Source organism: Leuresthes tenuis, unplaced genomic scaffold (genome assembly GCF_036924035.1).
Source record: "Leuresthes tenuis unplaced genomic scaffold, fLeuTen1.0.hap1 SCAF_8, whole genome shotgun sequence".
Classification (NCBI taxonomy): Eukaryota; Metazoa; Chordata; class Actinopteri; order Atheriniformes; family Atherinopsidae; genus Leuresthes; species Leuresthes tenuis.
The window spans coordinates 36,638,902-36,658,341 of record NW_027325362.1 but is presented as its reverse complement, the minus strand read 5'-3'; positions in this window follow the sequence as shown (position 1 = coordinate 36,658,341).

Sequence of the window (19,440 nt, the reverse complement as noted above, 5' to 3'; positions counted from 1 at the left end):
AAGTGGCCTTCTGTCAGACACGTCACTACAACCGGTTGATTTGGGCTCAGAGGTCGTTGATCAGAATTTTCCGGACATACTGAATGTGGCACCAGGTGAAGGAAACAGTCATGTTCGATTGCTGTCCGACAAAACCAATGAGACTCTGGCCCGATACTTGAATACCCGCATACTTAATGCAGATGGACGCTTTCGACGAAACACAGACTTTATTTTTTATATATGTGTTTATACATTGTGTATTTTGACACAATACATGTCAGAAGTCCATCAAGTAGTATCCAATGTATCTCTGGCATTACGCAAAGGTGGTGAATCCATCACCCGACATGTTTCTGAACCCTGAATCATTGAGTAAAATATTTTGCAACGACGAAGGTTACAAATTCTTGGGCGGAATTCATGGAATACCACCAGCGTAAAACAACATGTGTTGATGACCTTGACTGGTCGGACAAATGTGGACTTATACGTCGCAACCCTGTCACAGCAGCCAGACTGTTTGACCATAGATGGCAGTGCTTCTTAAAAGATATTATGTTATATATTAAGTTATTTTGTCAAAAAGTCAGCCTATTGGAAAAGTTATAGACTACTTTTATCGTGTTGAATTCCAACAGCGTGGTTCTCCTCATGTGCACTGTCTATTTTGGGTTGAAAATGCACCTAGGATTGACAAAAACACTGATCCTGATGTGACACGTTTCATAGACACGTATATCATTTGTGAGACTGTCGGAGGCTGATGAAGAGCTGTATGAGGTTGTGAACAGTGTGCAGAGACACAGCACATGCCACTCCAAGACTTCCCGAAAGAAAAACACAGTGTGCAGGTTCAATTTCCCACGTCCACCATCAGGCCGTGCTTTCATCACAAGAATTGTAAATTCTGAGGGCTCAAATGTTAAAGATGCATTTGCAAATGCAACTGAAGTAATGAAAATTGCATTGACTAAGCCTGACATGAATTTTGATTCAACAGATGCATTTTTTAAGTCTCTTGGGATAAATCAAAGGGTGTTTGAAAAAGCTTACAACACATGTTCCAAAAAGAAAAGCATTGTTTTGAAACGGAATGCTATAGATATTTGGGTGAACCAGTACAATAAAGACTTGCTCCGTGGTTGGAACGGCAGTATGGACATTTAATATGTCACAGATGCTTTTTCAGTTGTGGTCTATATACTGTCATATATCACAAAAGCAGAACAAGAAATCTTGATGCAAAATCAACATTTAAACAGCTTGGCAGTGTGTACTTACACCACAGAGAAGTTTCGACTCAAGAAGCAATGTATCGATTAGCCCATATGCACTTGAAGGAATGCTCTTGTGATGTACAGTTTATACCTGTTGGTGAGAATCCTGTTCGGATGAGTTTACCTTTGCATGTGATTCAAGCTAAAGCTCAGAAAGAACACTGTGATGATGAAAGCGGTATCTGGATGACCAATGTGGTTGAGAGATATAAGAACAGACCTCACACAGCACAGTTTGAATAAGTATGCCTTGCCAGTTTCTGTTCTGAATACAGAATTATTTCAAAGTCATAAATCCCCGCTGAAGGAGATGCACATGACATAATAGCACGTGCGGTATCCCAGATTTTGTCCCCCCAAAAATACAGAAAAGTCATTAATTGCTACAATTGTTTTTGCCTTACTACAATGACTGTCATCTCAAACCACCTCAGTTTGATACATATGAGGATTTTTATGAGAATGGTGCAGTGAAATGTGGCAATGATGTTCAAAAAGTGTCAGTGATTGTGGATGCTAATAAAGCCTTATTTGAAAAAGAAACCGATGACATTGACAGGGCTAAAGAGCTGCTTGATCAAAACATTGATTTAGAAGATGCCTGGGCTCAGATATGTCCTGAAACAGAAAAAGAATGTCTTCATTGTTTGGATCTAATGAAAGACAAAGCCGTAGATGATGAAGGTAATGATGATGACCTGACAGCAAAACCACACACCACGTGTACTTTGGAGACAAATCATGTAACAATGCCAAGACAAGATGCACTGCATTTACTAAGATCACTGAATGAAGAACAAGCTGCCATATTCTATGCTGTACGTAAGTGGTGTTTGCAAAAATTGCTTGGACAAAACCCAGAAGCTTTGCGATTATTCATCACTGGCAGAGCAGGAACAGGAAAAAGCCATTTAATCAAAGCAATACATTATGAATCCACGAGACTATTGTCACAGATTGCTGAAAACCCAGACGCTCTCACTGTGCTTATGACAGCACCAACAGGTGTGGCTGCATACAATATCGGTGCTGCAACAATTCACAATACATTCTCAATTGGTACAAACATCACTCTGCCGTATCAACCACTAAGCGATGAGAAAGTCAATTCTTTACGAACTAAAATGAGCAACTTGCACATTCTGATCATTGATGAAATATCTATGGTTGACCACCGTCTTCTGGCCTATATTCATGATAGACTGCGTCAAATCAAACAGACTGGTGATTATTCCTTGTTTGCAAATGTGTCATTAATCTGCGTGGGAGACTTTTATCAGTTAAAACCAGTGAAAGGCACGCCTCTTTTTGCAGACAGCAAAGGAGCCAACCTGTGGGACAACAACTTTGAAGTTGCTCAGTTACCTAAAGTTGTTAGACAAGAAAATGCAGCATTTGCAGAGATGATCAATCGCCTCAGAATACATACAAAGAATGAACCACTCAACAACCACGATGTTCTCAGTTTGACACAGTATGAAACAGGTGAAGAAAGCACAGCTATGCACATTTATGCTACAAATGCAGAAGTTAATCAGTGTAACATTAAGAGACTGCACGAAACCTGTCCTGATGCAATCAGTATACAAGCTCATGATTTTGTATGAAATCCCAAAACTGGAAGAATGGAACCCAAAATAGGATTTCATACAAAAGTGTTCAATTCATGCCTGCCAATGCCAAACAGTCAGCCATATATTGTGACAATAAAATCACCTTGGCTATGGAAAGCTTGCCTTCCTTTAGGTTTGAAAAAACTTTGTCATGTGATGTCAACCCAATTTGCACAATAGCACTTCAGAATGTGCAGAGTTTAAACACACACATTTTGGATATTCAAGCACATAAAACCCTCATGAAAGCTGACTGTATTTGCTTAACAGAGACATGGCTTGATGTCGGCACAAAAGAAGAACCACAACTTCCAGGACACGTTTTCCACCACAATCCACAAGGAAACTGTTATGATGACTCTGACCCAATGTTTGCAGTGCTTTAAGAGCAACAAAGAGGTGGAGTAGGTATCTATTTTTCAGACAACATTGATGTGCAGGTCTTACTTCCAGAAAGATGCAACATTGAATGTCTGTATTTTGAAATACAACCTGTGTGCTGCAGTTTTGTACAGGCCAAAATCCTATAAGACGTGTGGACATGTTTCGACATAACTTAATGCAGGACATCTTTCATCTTGACAAGCATGCTGGCAAAAAACTGATCATGGGAGACTTTAATGAGGATATCTTGGTTTCATCTTCCATTCAAACGTTACTGGAGCAGCATGGCTACACTGAACATGTGCAAGTAGGTACAACTGAAAAAGGTACATTGATAGATGGTAAATGGACTTGTACTTGTATAGCGCTTTTCTAGTCTAACTGACCAGTCAAAGCGCTTCACTACATGCCGCATTTACCCCACTCACACACACTCATACAGCACGTCTAAAGATACACATAACTACGTGCTTTTCTAATCATTCACACACATTCATACCCCAGTGACACACTGGGAGGCAACGTGGGGTTCAATGTCTTGCCCAAGGACGCTTCGACATGTAGCCCGGGGAAGCCAGAGTCGAACCACCAACCTTCCGATTGGTGGGCGACTGCTCTTCCTCCTGAGCTACAGCCGCTGTCTATGCCGCATGATGTCTATGTGAAAGACACAGATGATGTAATTGTTGAAGTTACACAGACATACAACATATTTCATGAAGCTGTACGTATTTCACTGCTAGGTTTTCCCTACAAAAATGTAATGAATACTGACTCACTTCAACAATAGAAATGTATGTGCAGCTATGTTATTGAGCATGCAGTTAATATTTCATGTCATATTCTGTCCACCTGTTGTTTGATTAGGCAAGTGGCAGCAATAACAAAGTCTAACACTAAACAGGATCTTGCAATTAATGAGTAAGATTTATAGGATACTCCTTAATCAAACAATGGGAAACCAATCTCTAAATGCTGGAAGATTGAGTGGATGTATGATTGACACAATAACTTATTTACTTGTATACTGTTGAGCTGTGAGCCATATGCAATGTGATTTGATAAACAACCGAGTAAAGAGGGTGTAATAAGATGCATATTTCTCATATTGAATAACATGTTTTGTAAAGTGTTACAAAATAGTTATTTACCTTGATTCTATCTTATAACATACAATACACTTCTTTAATAAGCAATAACTTTGTGACTTTCACATAGTTGTATAAATATATAGTTAATCCAAACCATTTTTTTAAAAGCCAACTGTACATAAGGTATGCCATTGTTTTGTCTACTTAAAAAAAATCAAGCCATTATTTGTTGTGAATGTTATCTTTATAAGTGATGTATATTCATTGATGTGAACAGCTCAATTTTCTACAGTAATGTTTGATATACATATGTGTCCAATTTTTGTTCATTCCATTTTTTATATTTTCAATTAAATGTGTTTTCTGTGTATAAAATATGATACATAATATGCTACTAGAAGAATAATTGATGGCGTATTACAAAATGCATTCCTTTGGCTACCCAAATAATATGCTCAAAAGAAAAACTTTGCTAAACTTGCATAAGCTTTTCCACTAACACACATATTCAGAATTATCGCGCTGCAAAACAAAAAGACAGGCCAAAAGAGGACTCACTTTATGTAAGTATCTCTGGTTTTTAATGAGCATTCTGAATGTCATGCATACTTTGTTGGAAATACTATTGGTCTAAAATGAAGGCATGTGTCTTTTTTTTTACCTGTTAACCAAAAGTATGTGTACTGTTGCTTACAAATACATTTGCTCTTAAATTACATACAGACATGTTTGCCCAATGTGAAACACACACTTGTTGGGATGCAACAGTGCACAAATACATGACAAAATGTATCAAAATAAGAGTAGAACAATGACCAAATAACAACCACAAAACAATGTCTATGAAACTTGTAAAATTAAAATCCACACTGTAATAGTTTTTAAAGTAGGGGTTTCAATAATATCAGTGACAATCTGTTTCAATATCCTTTCTTCATCCATATTATCTTCAATATACTGTTCATAGTAATGTAGCGTGCAATAGTAACAAACTTGGAAACATGGAACTGATCTGAGACTGATCCTTTTCTGAATATATTATTAATGTGTCAGATAGTTCAACACATCAAGGAGGTTGTGAATTCATATCCATGTGGAATATATATCTTAAACAAAGTAGGTGAAATAAATTTAAAAGATTATTTCCTATCTTCCATCCTCATCATTGTTAAATAAATTGAAAAACAAACAGCCCCCAACCCCAAAAGAGAGAGATAGTACTGAATAAATCAAAATAGTAGTGAAACAGCGCCTCCAAATCCGAGACTATGGTTCTCAGAGGGTGGAGTGCTCTCTCCGGGTCGGGAATGAGATCCTTCCCCAAGTGGAGGAGTTCAAGTATCTCGGGGTCTTGTTCACAGTGAGGGACGAATGGAGCGTGAGATTGACGGCGGATCGGTGCAGCGTCTGCAGTGTTGCTGCACCGACCCGTCGATGTGAAGAAGGAGCTGAGCCAGAAAGCGAAGCTCTCTATTTATTGGTCAATCTACGTTCACATCCCCACCTATGGTCACGAGTTGTGGGTAGTGACCGAAAGAACAAGATCGCGAATACAAGCGGCCGAAATGGGTTTCCTCCTCAGGGTGTCTGGGCTCTCCATTAGAGATAGGGTGAGAAGCTCAGTCATCCAGGAGGGGCTCGGAGTAGAACCGCTGCTCCTCCGCATCGAGAGGAGTCAGATGAGGTGGCTCGGGCATCTGGTTAGGATGCCCTCTGAACGCCTCCCTGGGGAGGTGTTCCGGGCACGTCCCACTGGGAGGAGACCCTGGGGAAGACCCAGGACACGTTGGAGAGACTATGTCTCTCGGCTGGCCTGGGAACGCCTCGGAAAAGCTGGAGGAAGTGGCCGGGGACAGGGACTTCTGGGTTTCTCTGCTCAAGCTGCTGCCCCATCTCCACTACAGATAGTCATGTTGTAATAATAAATTCATCAACTTGTGATAGTGTTTTTCTTTTAAGACATAAGTCCCCTGTGTGACCAAAGACAAACAAACCCTGATATTACATGTGGCCTGTGTGACCTGATAGTTGGGAGCATTGTAAAAACATCGCTTAAAGCGCTGAATTTAAATTTCACACATATTTTCACACTGCACAAATACGGAAAACATTTGTCATACCTGTAAACCAACTGATACCCCACACTGAGGCAGGATTCACACAGACTTTTTTTCATGCTTCAGTGGCTTAGCTGCTAATTAATTCATTAATGTCTGATGCTTTTAACTACCACAGTTATCTTAAGGATCTGCTTTGGCTTGCTTGAATAACTCATTTGGGAAAGTTGTAAAAAGTTAATCTTTTCAAATGGCAGTCACCAGTCAGATTGGGTGAATGATTTAAGTCCATTCCCAAACATAATGCATACCAACCATCAAGATGTAACACAAAATATGTATGTGTGAGTCCCACCTTAAGCCTCCTGCAATTACTAAATGCTATTCTCTGTTATTGAGTTAACTTGCAAACGATAACTATATCAATTAACATTTTATTTCAGCCTCATTACTTTCTTTACCGTTTGAACACTAAAGAGATACAGAGGAAAAATGATTAAATGAAAAGTAAAAATACTGCACTGTTCTGAAACATAAAAATAAACATACACTATACAGAAATACATAGCATCAAATGGGTTTTAGTATTTAAATTAATGCTTCTATTCAGAGTCCTACATTTTGTAATGGTTCAGTTTTGTATTCGCGTTGTTTATCGAATCTTGTGATGGAGGAGACAAAGGCAGTTTGAAAACATGACTGATCTCGAGCAGTGTGTTTCCCTGCAGCCAAATGCCTGATCACCCGCTGAAGGGTTAAGAGTAGTTACTCTCTCCCAGAGTGGTGAGGTGGACATGTGCAGACATGAAGACAGAGCTGTTCCCAAGAAAATAAGACAGAACAGATCTTATCATGAACTTTAAAAAAAAACACAGGTCAAAATATTACACCATGCAGTAATTAAGTACCTTAAAGATTGCCGGAGAGCGTAAAATCACATTTTGTCCAACATGATTTTACATGTAGATTTTTCAGAAGTGTTGATGATAACTTTCTGTGCAGCTGTGCGTATCTCAGCTATGAAGGATTCACAGGAGAGGAAGACCCGAAGAAAGACTGTGAAAATGGACCATGAAATAATAGTTTCAATATAATGATATAAACAGTCAACACGCTAGATTCTAAGAGAAGACCAGCATTTTTCTTTCCAAAGAGAAGATCTCCACTCTACCTTCTGTCAGCTGAGAAGAACCCTGGTCACTGGCAGGAGGAGGACATGTCTCTGTGTGATGCAGCAGTGCTGAGTTCACTGTTGCTGGTGGTCTGAGGCAGCATGATGTGTGGTTTTTCTCAGGGTCAGCCAGATGGTCGGGTGAGGGTTAACAGGGGCCATTTTATCCTCTGCTTTGAAGAAAGACTGGGATGGCAGGGTGTGAAAGTTTCTCTGTGATGGCTCTGGTTTGGACTGACAGTTCATGAAGATGACGTTGAAGTGTGTGTTGTTGTGCTGGAGTTGGTGGTGGAGGATGTTGTTGTGGAGGATGTTGTCATGGAGGATGTTGTTGTGGAGGACGTTGTCATGGAGGATGTTGTCAAGGAGGATGTTGTCAAGGAGGATACAGGAGAACATGTCTCCTGTCTGGAGTAAATAAAGCTAAACATCTAAACAGTTTTAGTTATAGTAGAGTTATAGTTCTTTGATTATTCTATATGTATAAATATTATTATATACTGTGTTATATATTATATTATCTATAATATATTTATAGATACTATTATTGTATTATTACAATATTCTATATTATACATTATATTATCAATGTTATTTTATTATTATTTGTATAATGTATACTGTGTTATATTATATATATTGATATAGTATATGAGTATATATCATTATATACTGTATTATTTGGTATATTATTTACATTATCTGTCTATATACGATTATATTTATATTACAATATTCTACATTATACATTATTATAAGATTATAAGATATAAGATGTAGTTTTATTATTATTCATTTAATATCTGTAAAAAATGCAAATAAAATTCTGGAAAAACATCTATTTCTGGAAAACTATCAGTGTCTGAAAAATTTTCAATATCGGATAAAATGTATCTTTCTGATTAAAAGAATTCCCATGATTTCATCCTACAGTTAAAAAATTAAAACACCAAACTGATACTAGTGTGACACTAAAATCAGATTATCTTCAGAAAAATACAAAATACATTAAACAGGAACAGACATACCTCAGTCGTCAGCCTAAAAGTCAGATAACATACAGAGAGTCGTTCAAAGTTAATACTCAGTATTCTCAGCAATCATCAGCAGGCATCATGTTAAACACATTTTGACTTTATCAAAGCATTCTAAAGAAAACATTATTACCTCTTCACCAAAAATGCAAACTTCAGACGATAATTTCTTTTATTTTTCATGATTTCTAAGACTCACCGACCTCTTCATGGTTCGCTGGTGGACAGGACACAGAACACCGGGTTGTGATAGCTGTAATACGTTCTCATGACACCTGACTGGAGACATCGCTGTGGCTGGGAAATGAAAATGAGATCAAGCAGTGTGTTTTTGTCTGTGGTGGCAGAGGTGATCAGCTGTACATATCCCATAGACTGAAACAAGGTCTAGAATTGGCTTTGTTGACCCGTGCAGCTGATTCTCATTGAAGTCTCCACACACAATAACAGGGTGACAGTCCAACACCTCAAGTGCATCCAAAAGGCTTTCCAGGTTTTCCAGGAACGGTCTCAGACTGTAGTCAGGAGGTCTGTACACAGCTGCAATCACTGCACAGAATGGAGCCTCAACCTTCAAAGCCACAAACTCAAGATCAGTCACATTATGCAAATACTTTCACACACCTGGATGTGGTTTCTCACATAAACAGCAACTCCACCACCTCCTTTGCTGGCCATCTGAGGATACTTAGTGTAGGACGTGTGTCTGTTGCGTTTGAACATGTTGTAGCCGTCCAGCTGAAGACTGTCTGCAACAAAGGAGCCTTGCAGGTGAGTCTCTGTCAGACACAGAACATCTGCTAGACACAGCTCATGATGTCTCTTGATGTCACCGATGTGAGATGGCAGTCCCTCTGTGTTGAAGGGTCAGAGTGTCGGGTCTGTTTACTGTTTCTCTCACCTGAACAAGAGGCATCATGTGATCCACATGGGCTTGTCTCATGGTCTCGAGCGCTGCAGTTGTTATGGAAGTTTTCAATCGCTTCCTTCCTAATACCTCTGATTAGCAATGAAATAGAGAACTTTACTTTTTCTGCCGGCCGGCTAAGTTTTTATTCTTCGTTGCAAGGAAAAAGATCAGTCCACACCATTCAGCGGCAATGGTATGAAGAGATACAAACAAAAGAAATACAGAGCATTTATACCTGAGGAGGGGGGCTTTGTTCTTTAGGTGTGTAACCACACCTCCAGGGGGGGTAGGATGCAGTCTTGATGATTAAGAAACAGGAGGTTAAAACAATTATCTTGTATGAGTGTTAATTAAGAGGTAAATAGTTTAAAACAATTAGCGTGTCGGGGTGATACAAATGGTTAATGTGGATTGGAGAGTCTGTCAGTCCTGAGACATAAAATTTACCATCACAATTCTCCCTTTTGATTATTAATTAATCACTGACAGAAAACAAACTTAAGAAAAATAAAATGGATGAAAACTAAATGCAAGGGAATACTTAAGTATCCGGTATGCTATTTCAAGCAGATTTGAAAATGTATCATCGTGGTAGTTGATTAGAGCAGAGAAAAAAATTCTTTTTTAAAAATAAAATAAAATTTTACAAAATGTTGTCAAAGTCTGAGCTCGGGTAAAATATCGGGGTCAGGAATATGAAGAGAGGCGTTCACCTGAACATGTGTGGAGGAATGAGGCATCTCTTTCATGAACACGTTAGACAGGCATTTCAATACACATGGAATTAAGGTGCAGAGCAAAAGGAAAATCATTACATATGGGATTATTGTTAAAAACCATGCTGGCCATCCTTGGCCCAAAGATTTCAGCCAAGAGAACCATGAGTCATTTATTACAGGAGGGAGTTGAATGGCATCTTTCATGTGTTTGATAATGTTGGTAATGTTCTCATAATCGTCGGAGTGGTTGTCTTCAATTCCAGAGGTCAACGTGACCGTGTTAACATCTGACAGCATGTTAAGTAGGGCGTCATGTGGGTCTGGTGGCCCATTGACTATGATTGTGAGTTGTCTGTACATATCCGAGCTTGGATATTCAATTCCACACCAATACGTGCCTGCATCAGTGGGTTTGACATCAGGGATGGTGATCTGGGCTCCGTTGGAATCTGGAAGTTTTGTTATTGTAAAGCGGGGATTTCTCTTTGGAGCAATGGTTTTGTCAGTGGTGGCAACGATCAACTGCTAATCGTGTGGGCTGCAGGGGTCTCTGCATAGGTATTTGTCATACTTGGCATAATATGCCTGAACCCGTCCTGATCGCCAAATTTCAGGGTAAACGAGGCAGGTGAATGTTGCACTTTGACCCTCTGTCAAAGTGACAGTCCTGGCAGGTTTGTAGGTGTAAGCCTCCATCAGCTTTGCCAAACATGACAGCATCAGAATCAAGTAATGCATGGTGGAGTTTGGTGGAACACGTCTAGTTGGTGTTTGATGAATCCACAGGGCCAATTCCACGGGTCGTCCTCTTTGGCGTCTGTGCGTCCTTGCACCGTCCGTCGTCTTTGGCCTCTGCTTGTCCTCCTGTCGTCCGTCATCGTCTGTCCTCGTCCGTCCTCGTCCGTCCTCCTTGGCCTCTGTTCGTCCTCGCGTCGATCAGGTTGGCAGCCGGGCTCCTCCGTTGGCTCGGGGATCTTCCTGCAGTGGATGGCGTGAACCCACGTTGCCCTCTCGGCTATCTTCGCAATGGTACGTGTTGTCAGAATGGACCTTGTCACCGTTTGGAATTCCAGTGCTCCTTTCTCGTTTGGAATTCCAGTGCTCCTTTCTGAAGTCGTTTCTCACCACCCAGGTTGGAAGTCTGCAAAGAGAGAGAGAGAGAGAGAATAAGTTTTTGCAATATTGTAGCATATATCCTCACATAGGCCAGTGGAGGGGAGTGGCCTGGTTACAGGTTTTACTCCCAGAGATGGAGGTCTGCCAAAATTAATTTTGATTTCAGAGTGCCATTTTCTCATTCGACAGTGTCTCTACTGGCAGGGTGTTATGCACAATGTTGTCTGAGGTTAATGGTAAGAAATTCACTAATTTGGGTTATTGCAGAATTGGCAAAGTGAAAGCCATTATCGCTGCTCAGTTTTGGTGAGGTTGTAGTTCCCAGTTAGCAGAGCCTTTGCTACCACTTGGCTACTCTGGTGTTTTGCTGGAAATACTTCAATCTATTTTGACCACATCAACTATTACTAAGCAGCGTTTCTTTCCTTCTGCTGGTGACAGTTCTATGAAATCCATCATTAAGTGTTCGAATGGTCTGTCTGGTGATGGGTGAGCGATGTGTGTGACTGCTTTGGTTTTACCTTTTATGCGTTGCACAAACCATACACGGTTGACTGATCTTCTGCTGCATGAACTGAAAATCCTTTGGTGAACCAGTGCTGGGTTATGGCATCCATTATCCCCCCTTTTGACACATGGTCCAATCCATGTGTCAATTTTGCAAAATGAGGAAAAAAATGTTTAGGTAGGCAAGGCTTATTATCGGTTCCTCGCCACACATCTTCCTGTGGTGTGGCAAAAGACTGCACCGTTGTGAGAGAGGTGGAAATAATGACAGGGATCAATTATAGTGGGTAGGAGTGTAGCTTCTTTTTCAGCGGCATCCGCTCTTGCATTTCCTTGAGAGACAGGATCTGCGTTGTTAGTGTGAGCAAAGCATTTACAAACAGAGATTGACTTTTTGGACTAAAATGGCATCAAGAAGAGCTGTGACTTTGTCACGATGGAGAATGGGTTTGCCGTTAGATTTTAGGAATTGTCTGTGTTTCCACAGAGTGTCAAAATCCTGGACAACCCAAACATGTGTCTGGAATCAGATTAGATGGTTACTGCTTTGTTGTTAGCTAGTCTGCATGCCTCTGCCATTGCTATCAGTTAAGCCACCTGTGCAGAATGGTGAGGAGGGAGTGAGCTGGAGAGAAGAGTTTCATGATTAGTGACAACAGTAAAACCAACTCTGTTGTGACCCGTTTGTGGGTCACGTGAAGCTGATCCATCTGCAAAGAGAACCAAATCCGGGTTTGTTAATGGTGTTTCTTGGCAAGCAAACCGGTTGGGGAACAGCAACACAGTTATGTTGTGTTCTGTCATCTGGTGTGGGAAGGAGAGTGGCAAGTTTTAACATAGAGCGTTTGACAGTGATGTCAGACATTTCTAAAAGTATTGTGTCGTATCGTGAAAAGTCTTTTGTTCAAGTAAAATCATGGACACAGCATGTGGGACCAGGAGAGTTACATCAGAATAAGCCACAATATCTCTGAAGGCCATAACTGCCTTTCCAGCTGCCGCCACAGATCTGAATATATCTTTGGAGATCTGCAGCCACGGGGTCCAGTTTTGAAGAAAAATAAGCTACATGGCGCAGCTTATTTCCATAGTCCAAGAAAATTGTGATGGGTTTTGGAAGGTTCTGAATTGCAATCAACTCTTTTTGGTGAAAGAGTCTTCCTTTCAGAAGTGATGACATGACCCAAGAAGACAACTTTCCCTGGACAAATTTAAGTTTAGACAAGCTGGCTTTGTGACCAGTTTTAGCCAGATGTTTCAAGGGTTTGACTGTGTTGGCTTCACACTGCTCAACATACTGTAACAAAGCAGTGCCTGGGGAGAGAACAAAGGGTTCAAGACTGTCTGAGAGCTTCAATGCAAATGGTGGGACTTTCACAGTATCCTTGGCACAGACGTGTGAATGTGTAGCCCCTCCTGTTGAAGTAGAAAGCAAACCAGAATTAGCTTCCTGAGTGACCTGGAACACTGGAGGTGTCTGAAAGGTTGACCACTGAAAAGAATTTTGCATTAGTTGGTTGCATCACCTGCTTGCATATCCTGAATATAACGCCAGTCTGTTGGTTGATCTTTGCCTCTGATTTTATGACAGGAAACAAAGGCGTGCGTATTGGAGAATCGTTACGTGGAACAATTACTCCCGCTGCCTTAAGAGACTCAAAGAATGGTGGTATATTATCAATGGCTTTTTGTTTAAGTGAATATTGAGCAAGGTTAACATCATACTTTCTGTTGACTGTTCTTTCTGTGTGCACAAAAGATGTCACCCTTTTTGAGTTGCACTGCAGTGTAGGTGAAAAAATAATAGATCTATCAGATGTTTGTTCCCTTTCGGCCGCACGCTTACACAATTTCATAACTGGGCTAAAATCTTCCCAGCTATCCGATGTGTGTTTTGCAAGTGGGATGTGTGGGACTGAATGGTCCATGATGAACATGTTCCATTGAGCTGGTGTGAGAGACACTGACACAGCGTATATATGTTGTGTAGAATTAATGTGTGTCAATGTGAGTTTGTCAAACCTCTCCCTTAACCAGCCTTCCTTGTATGATTCGTCAGATTCCGGTAACGGGTGAGATGTACACTGTAGCTCCTCTTTGACTATGAAGTCTGAAACAAACTCAGGAAAGGTTTATTAGTGGTTGCAGTTAACATTAATATGCATATATCATGTTCGAGGTGTGGAAGGCAAAGGACTTTGGTGCCAGGTCAGATTGTAAGAGCGATGGGACCTTCTGGGGTTGGGATTAGACAAAGGCTTCATTTGCACATCCAGTTCCTGCCTGTCAGGTTACTGGGACAGATTTTAGAGAGTAACATTTTTATTTTTATCAGTTTCTCTTCTAGTTTTTCTGTTTTTCTTTGTTTTCTTTTGTTTTTCTTTTAAACTAAGGGACCCCTATTGGGAATCTGAGCTCATTTGTCCATAAATTTTAATATTTTAAGCTTTTATCCCCAAATCTCTTTTTCATAATTTCCACAATTGGCCCCTCGCACACTGCTTCCACGGATAATTTACTCCCCATTCTGAATGAAGAAGCCGTATGACAAGAACCACTTCGTTAAGCTACAAATGGCAAAAAGCGACATTTCGAATTAAGCCCCAAAAGACAAAAAAGCTGCACCATTTTGTTAAGCTACAAATGAAAAAACAACATTTTGAATTAAGCTCCAAATGACAAAAAAAGCTGGACCATTTTGTTAAGCTACAAATGGCAAAAACGACATTTCGAATTAAGCTCCAAATGACAAAAAAGCTGGACCATTTCGTTAAGCTACAGATGGCAAAAAGCGACATTTCGAATTAAGCTACAAATGACAAACAAAGCTGGACCATTTCGTTAAGCTACAAATGGCAAAAGCTACATTTCGAATTAAGCTCCAAACGACAAAAAAAGTTAGCCGTTTCGATAAGCTACAAACGGCCAAAACGCTGGCCACCTGTCTTCACAGAAAACATTGCATTATGAGAAATGCAATTGTTGTCTAATTAAAACCCAAATTTGAAAGAAAATGTATTAAGTAAGTCAATATTTCAACACTCACCAGACTAGCTTCGCTGAACTCTGTTCTTGGATGCCAGCGACTCAGGACGTGTTACCGGTTAGCCCTCTCTCTCACAAATGAATTGAGGTTTTTTTGCTCTCCTGGCACTTTCCAAAGATACTAGAAAAAAGACAAGTAAATCATTAATGAAAACCAACTCCACTTTAAACATTTTTTTAAATAAAGAAATTTATGTTTCGTTTAATCATTTGGTGTAACAATGTTTCTTTGCTATAAACGATGTACTGATATAATGCCTGTTTATTCCCCTTTTAAAATGTGCATTCATAAAGAACATACATTAGTGGGACAAGCTACAGAAATGACCATGTGGGTTGCACAGATGAAAATTAATTTCTGCCAAACAGCTTATTCTGCCGTTGATTATATGATTGAATTCTGAAGAAAATAAATTTTCGTAAATTAAAGATTGTTTGACAAACAGGCTTTAGCTGCTTGTGAAGAACCATCCAAAGCCAAAGGATACTTCCCCTTCTCCCCTCCTTCTCATGCTGGTCCCGAGTCTCGTTTCCCAGTGAAGGAGATCCCACTCAGTATCATCTTACTGACTTCACCAAAAGACGTTTCTCTACAGGTGCATCATCGGCCCAATGGTTGAGAACCCTGGTTTACTAAATCTAACTTAATAACCAAAAAGAAAATATATATTCCCATTGCTTTGCTTATGACAGTTTTTTGGTGCTTTGCTATTTTGAAAAAATATAACTGAGAATGCATAACGGATTAAAATTGGCATAGAGAAAGTAGTATAAACATTAGACCCATTACTGATCACTAAATTACATTTATTTTCTAGCATCTGAACATTGACAGTGTGAAAGGTACAGCTTTACATGGTATGCGCGTGGTACTTTATCTAATTAAGCCAGATGATATATTAGATAAAGTGTCATCTCATAGTATCCTGCAGAAAGAAGAGAATGGTCATCATATTGCCTTTGGGTGGTATGGATCATTTCTTTTTACCATTCTTCAGTTGTACTTAAGTAACTTGGTGTTTAGTGACTTGTGTGGTAGCATTTACCAGAATGTTTCTTTGTGTTCTTTTTTCTGTTGGGCTCTTTGTCCTTCTTTTTTAGTTTTTAGTCTTCTGTTGGGTTCATTCCCCTTAGCATCTGTGTGTTTACTATGTGCTGAAAGAAAGAAAGAAAGAAAGAAAGAAAGAAAGAAAGAAAGAAAGAAAGAAAGAAAGAAAGAAAGAAAGAAAGAAAGAAAGAAAGAAAGAAAGAAAGAAAGAAAGAAAGAAAGAAAGAAAGAAAAAAAGAAAGAAAGAAAATGGATTAAACAAAAAATAACAATGGATGAGCATTTATGGGGTTAAGGAACTGATGGAGAAATAATAAATAAATACATTTTATAAATAAATAAATAAATTCACTGTAAAGCACTTAGGCTGGAACAACTTTTTGGAATTGTTCAAACATTGTTTGCTTAGAAGTTGATTTGTCATTGTGAATGATATGATAAGAAGTGCTTTTATTTTTAAGTGCAAGCCAAGGCGCTGTAGTTGCTGTTGTGTGTACTGAAAAGCAGCAGCCAGGCCTATATGTTCATTGTTGCACTGTAACATATTCAATGAGTAAATTGTTAGATTGAAAAGAATGGCCTGGTCATCAGTTAAAGCTACTACTTCTGTAATCTACATTCACATCACTTGAAAGTTTGCTTACATGCCTCCCATTTATCTGAACTGTAGCCATGACAACAAAATGTAAACAAGTGAAGAAGGTCTGAATCCACAATGCATTATTTCATAGCCTAAAAGCGATCAAAGAAGGTGACATGTTAGTAGAGTGAGGATAAGGGCTAACCTTGTGATAATGGCACAGACATGCCTGGAGGTTCCTCGACAGGTTGCCCGGCCATCAACAGTCCTGCACAACCAGTAATAAAATATAATATAACTCATTACATACATAGAAATAACAACGATGAGTATTACAGAGAAAGTTTGGTTAACTAATAATAATAATAATGATATATCTTATGGTTATATACCTTTTCCACTGAAATTTTAATTCCTTGGGACTGAATTTCATTTGACACATGCAGTCAAGTTTGGACAAAAGCAGACTTTCACAGAATAAACCAGGAAACGTTGAAAAATCTAATTGACATACGGCACCCTTTGCCATCTTTGTATGTGACTTCATAGACGTCCACGAGTAAAACGCAAACCAACTGTGGAAGTCTGTTTGCATGGGCACTCAATTGCTATCTGGGACATAAGTCATTCGGGCCCTTACCATTTTCTAGTATTTCAGATACAAATTAATGCCCCCTTAATATATGTCTGAAATACAAGAAAACAGTAAGAAATTTTAGTTACTGACTTGACAGTGAAATTAAAATTGGTTAGGAAACAACATAACATGTAGTTACACTGTTAAAAGTCTAACCATCTGGTGACAATAAATACATGCTAGGTTCCTCAACAGATTCCTTTGTTTTTTTTAATTTCTGCAGAATCTGTAATAAAGTTTAACATTATCATCACCATAAATAAAACAAATTCAAGAAAAAAATAAATAAAAATCAGTCTTACCAGTCTGTGAATATGTGAGATTTCCTTAATCGACCTCACGCTCAGCATCGACCTCACGCTCAGCATCGACCTCACGCTCAGCATCGACCTCACTCTCAGCATCGACCTCACGCTCAGCATCGACCTCACGCTCAGCATCGACCTCACTCTCAGCATCGACCTCACTCTCAGCATCGACCTCACGCTCAGCATCGACCTCACGCTCAGCATCGACCTCACGCTCAGCATCGACCTCACTCTCAGCATCGACCTCACGCTCAGCATCGACCTCACGCTCAGCATCGACCTCACGCTCAGCATCGACCTCACGCTCAGCATCGACCTCACTCTCAGCATCGACCTCACGCTCAGCATCGACCTCACGCTCAGCATCGACCTCACTCTCAGCATCGACCTCACTCTCAGCATCGACCTCACGCTCAGCATCGACCTCACGCTCAGCATCGACCTCACGCTCAGCATCGACCTCACTCTCAGCATCGACCTCACGCTCAGCATCGACCTCACTCTCAGCATCGACCTCACTCTCAGCATCGACCTCACGCTCAGCATCGACCTCACTCTCAGCATCGACCTCACTCTCAGCATCGACCTCACGCTCAGCATCGACCTCACGCTCAGCATCGACCTCACTCTCAGCATCGACCTCACTCTCAGCATCGACCTCACTCTCAGCATCGACCTCACGCTCAGCATCGACCTCACTCTCAGCATCGACCTCACTCTCAGCATCGACCTCACTCTCAGCATCGACCTCACGCTCAGCATCGACCTCACTCTCAGCATCGACCTCACGCTCAGCATCGACCTCACTCTCAGCATCGACCTCACTCTCAGCATCGACCTCACGCTCAGCATCGACCTCACTCTCAGCATCGACCTCACGCTCAGCATCGACCTCACTCTCAGCATCGACCTCACTCTCAGCATCGACCTCACGCTCAGCATCGACCTCACGCTCAGCATCGACCTCACGCTCAGCATCGACCTCACGCTCAGCATCGACCTCACTCTCAGCATCGACCTCACTCTCAGCATCGACCTCACGCTCAGCATCGACCTCACTCTCAGCATCGACCTCACTCTCAGCATCGACCTCACTCTCAGCATCGACCTCACTCTCAGCATCGACCTCACGCTCAGCATCGACCTCACTCTCAGCATCGACCTCACTCTCAGCATCGACCTCACGCTCAGCATCGACCTCACTCTCAGCATCGACCTCACGCTCAGCATCGACCTCACTCTCAGCATCGACCTCACTCTCAGCATCGACCTCACGCTCAGCATCGACCTCACGCTCAGCATCGACCTCACGCTCAGCATCGACCTCACGCTCAGCATCGACCTCACTCTCAGCATCGACCTCACTCTCAGCATCGGAATCGGTCAACTGTAGGTTGTCTAATAAAATAAATTATATTGCCTTAATGAATTATGAGTTTAAAGTTATATATTATTGTTACAAATATTGCTATAAATTATCTACACTTTAAATGGCATTACCTTCAATTTCAATCTCGTCAAGTGTTTTGCCTTGAAGGTTTCTGAGAGACCCTTTCTCCATGGCAAGCAGCAGTTTGGATATTTTGGCCAGCTGTGTAGTAGCCTCAGGAAGTCTGTAATATTCACGATGAACGCGAATATCGTGGCCAAGGAAGTTAGCAACTTGGTCCAACTCGTGATTCTTGAGGTTCAAGATCTGAGACAAAGTTGCAACATGTTTGCGTAATTGTGTTGACCTGAGGAGCTCAGGGTTTTCGGCCCCACATTCACTAGCATAAAGCCTCAAACAGTCCTGTCCTCTGTAGGGAGTCAGACAGTGAGGTCTGGCAAAAAGGAACAGGTCTTTTCTTTTTTCTATTAGGAGCGTTATGGCATTCACCATGTCTGGTGAAAGTAACACTGCAACCTTCCGGCCTCTTTTACCCCTTAATTCAACACGGCTGAAGTGTCGACAAAGGTGA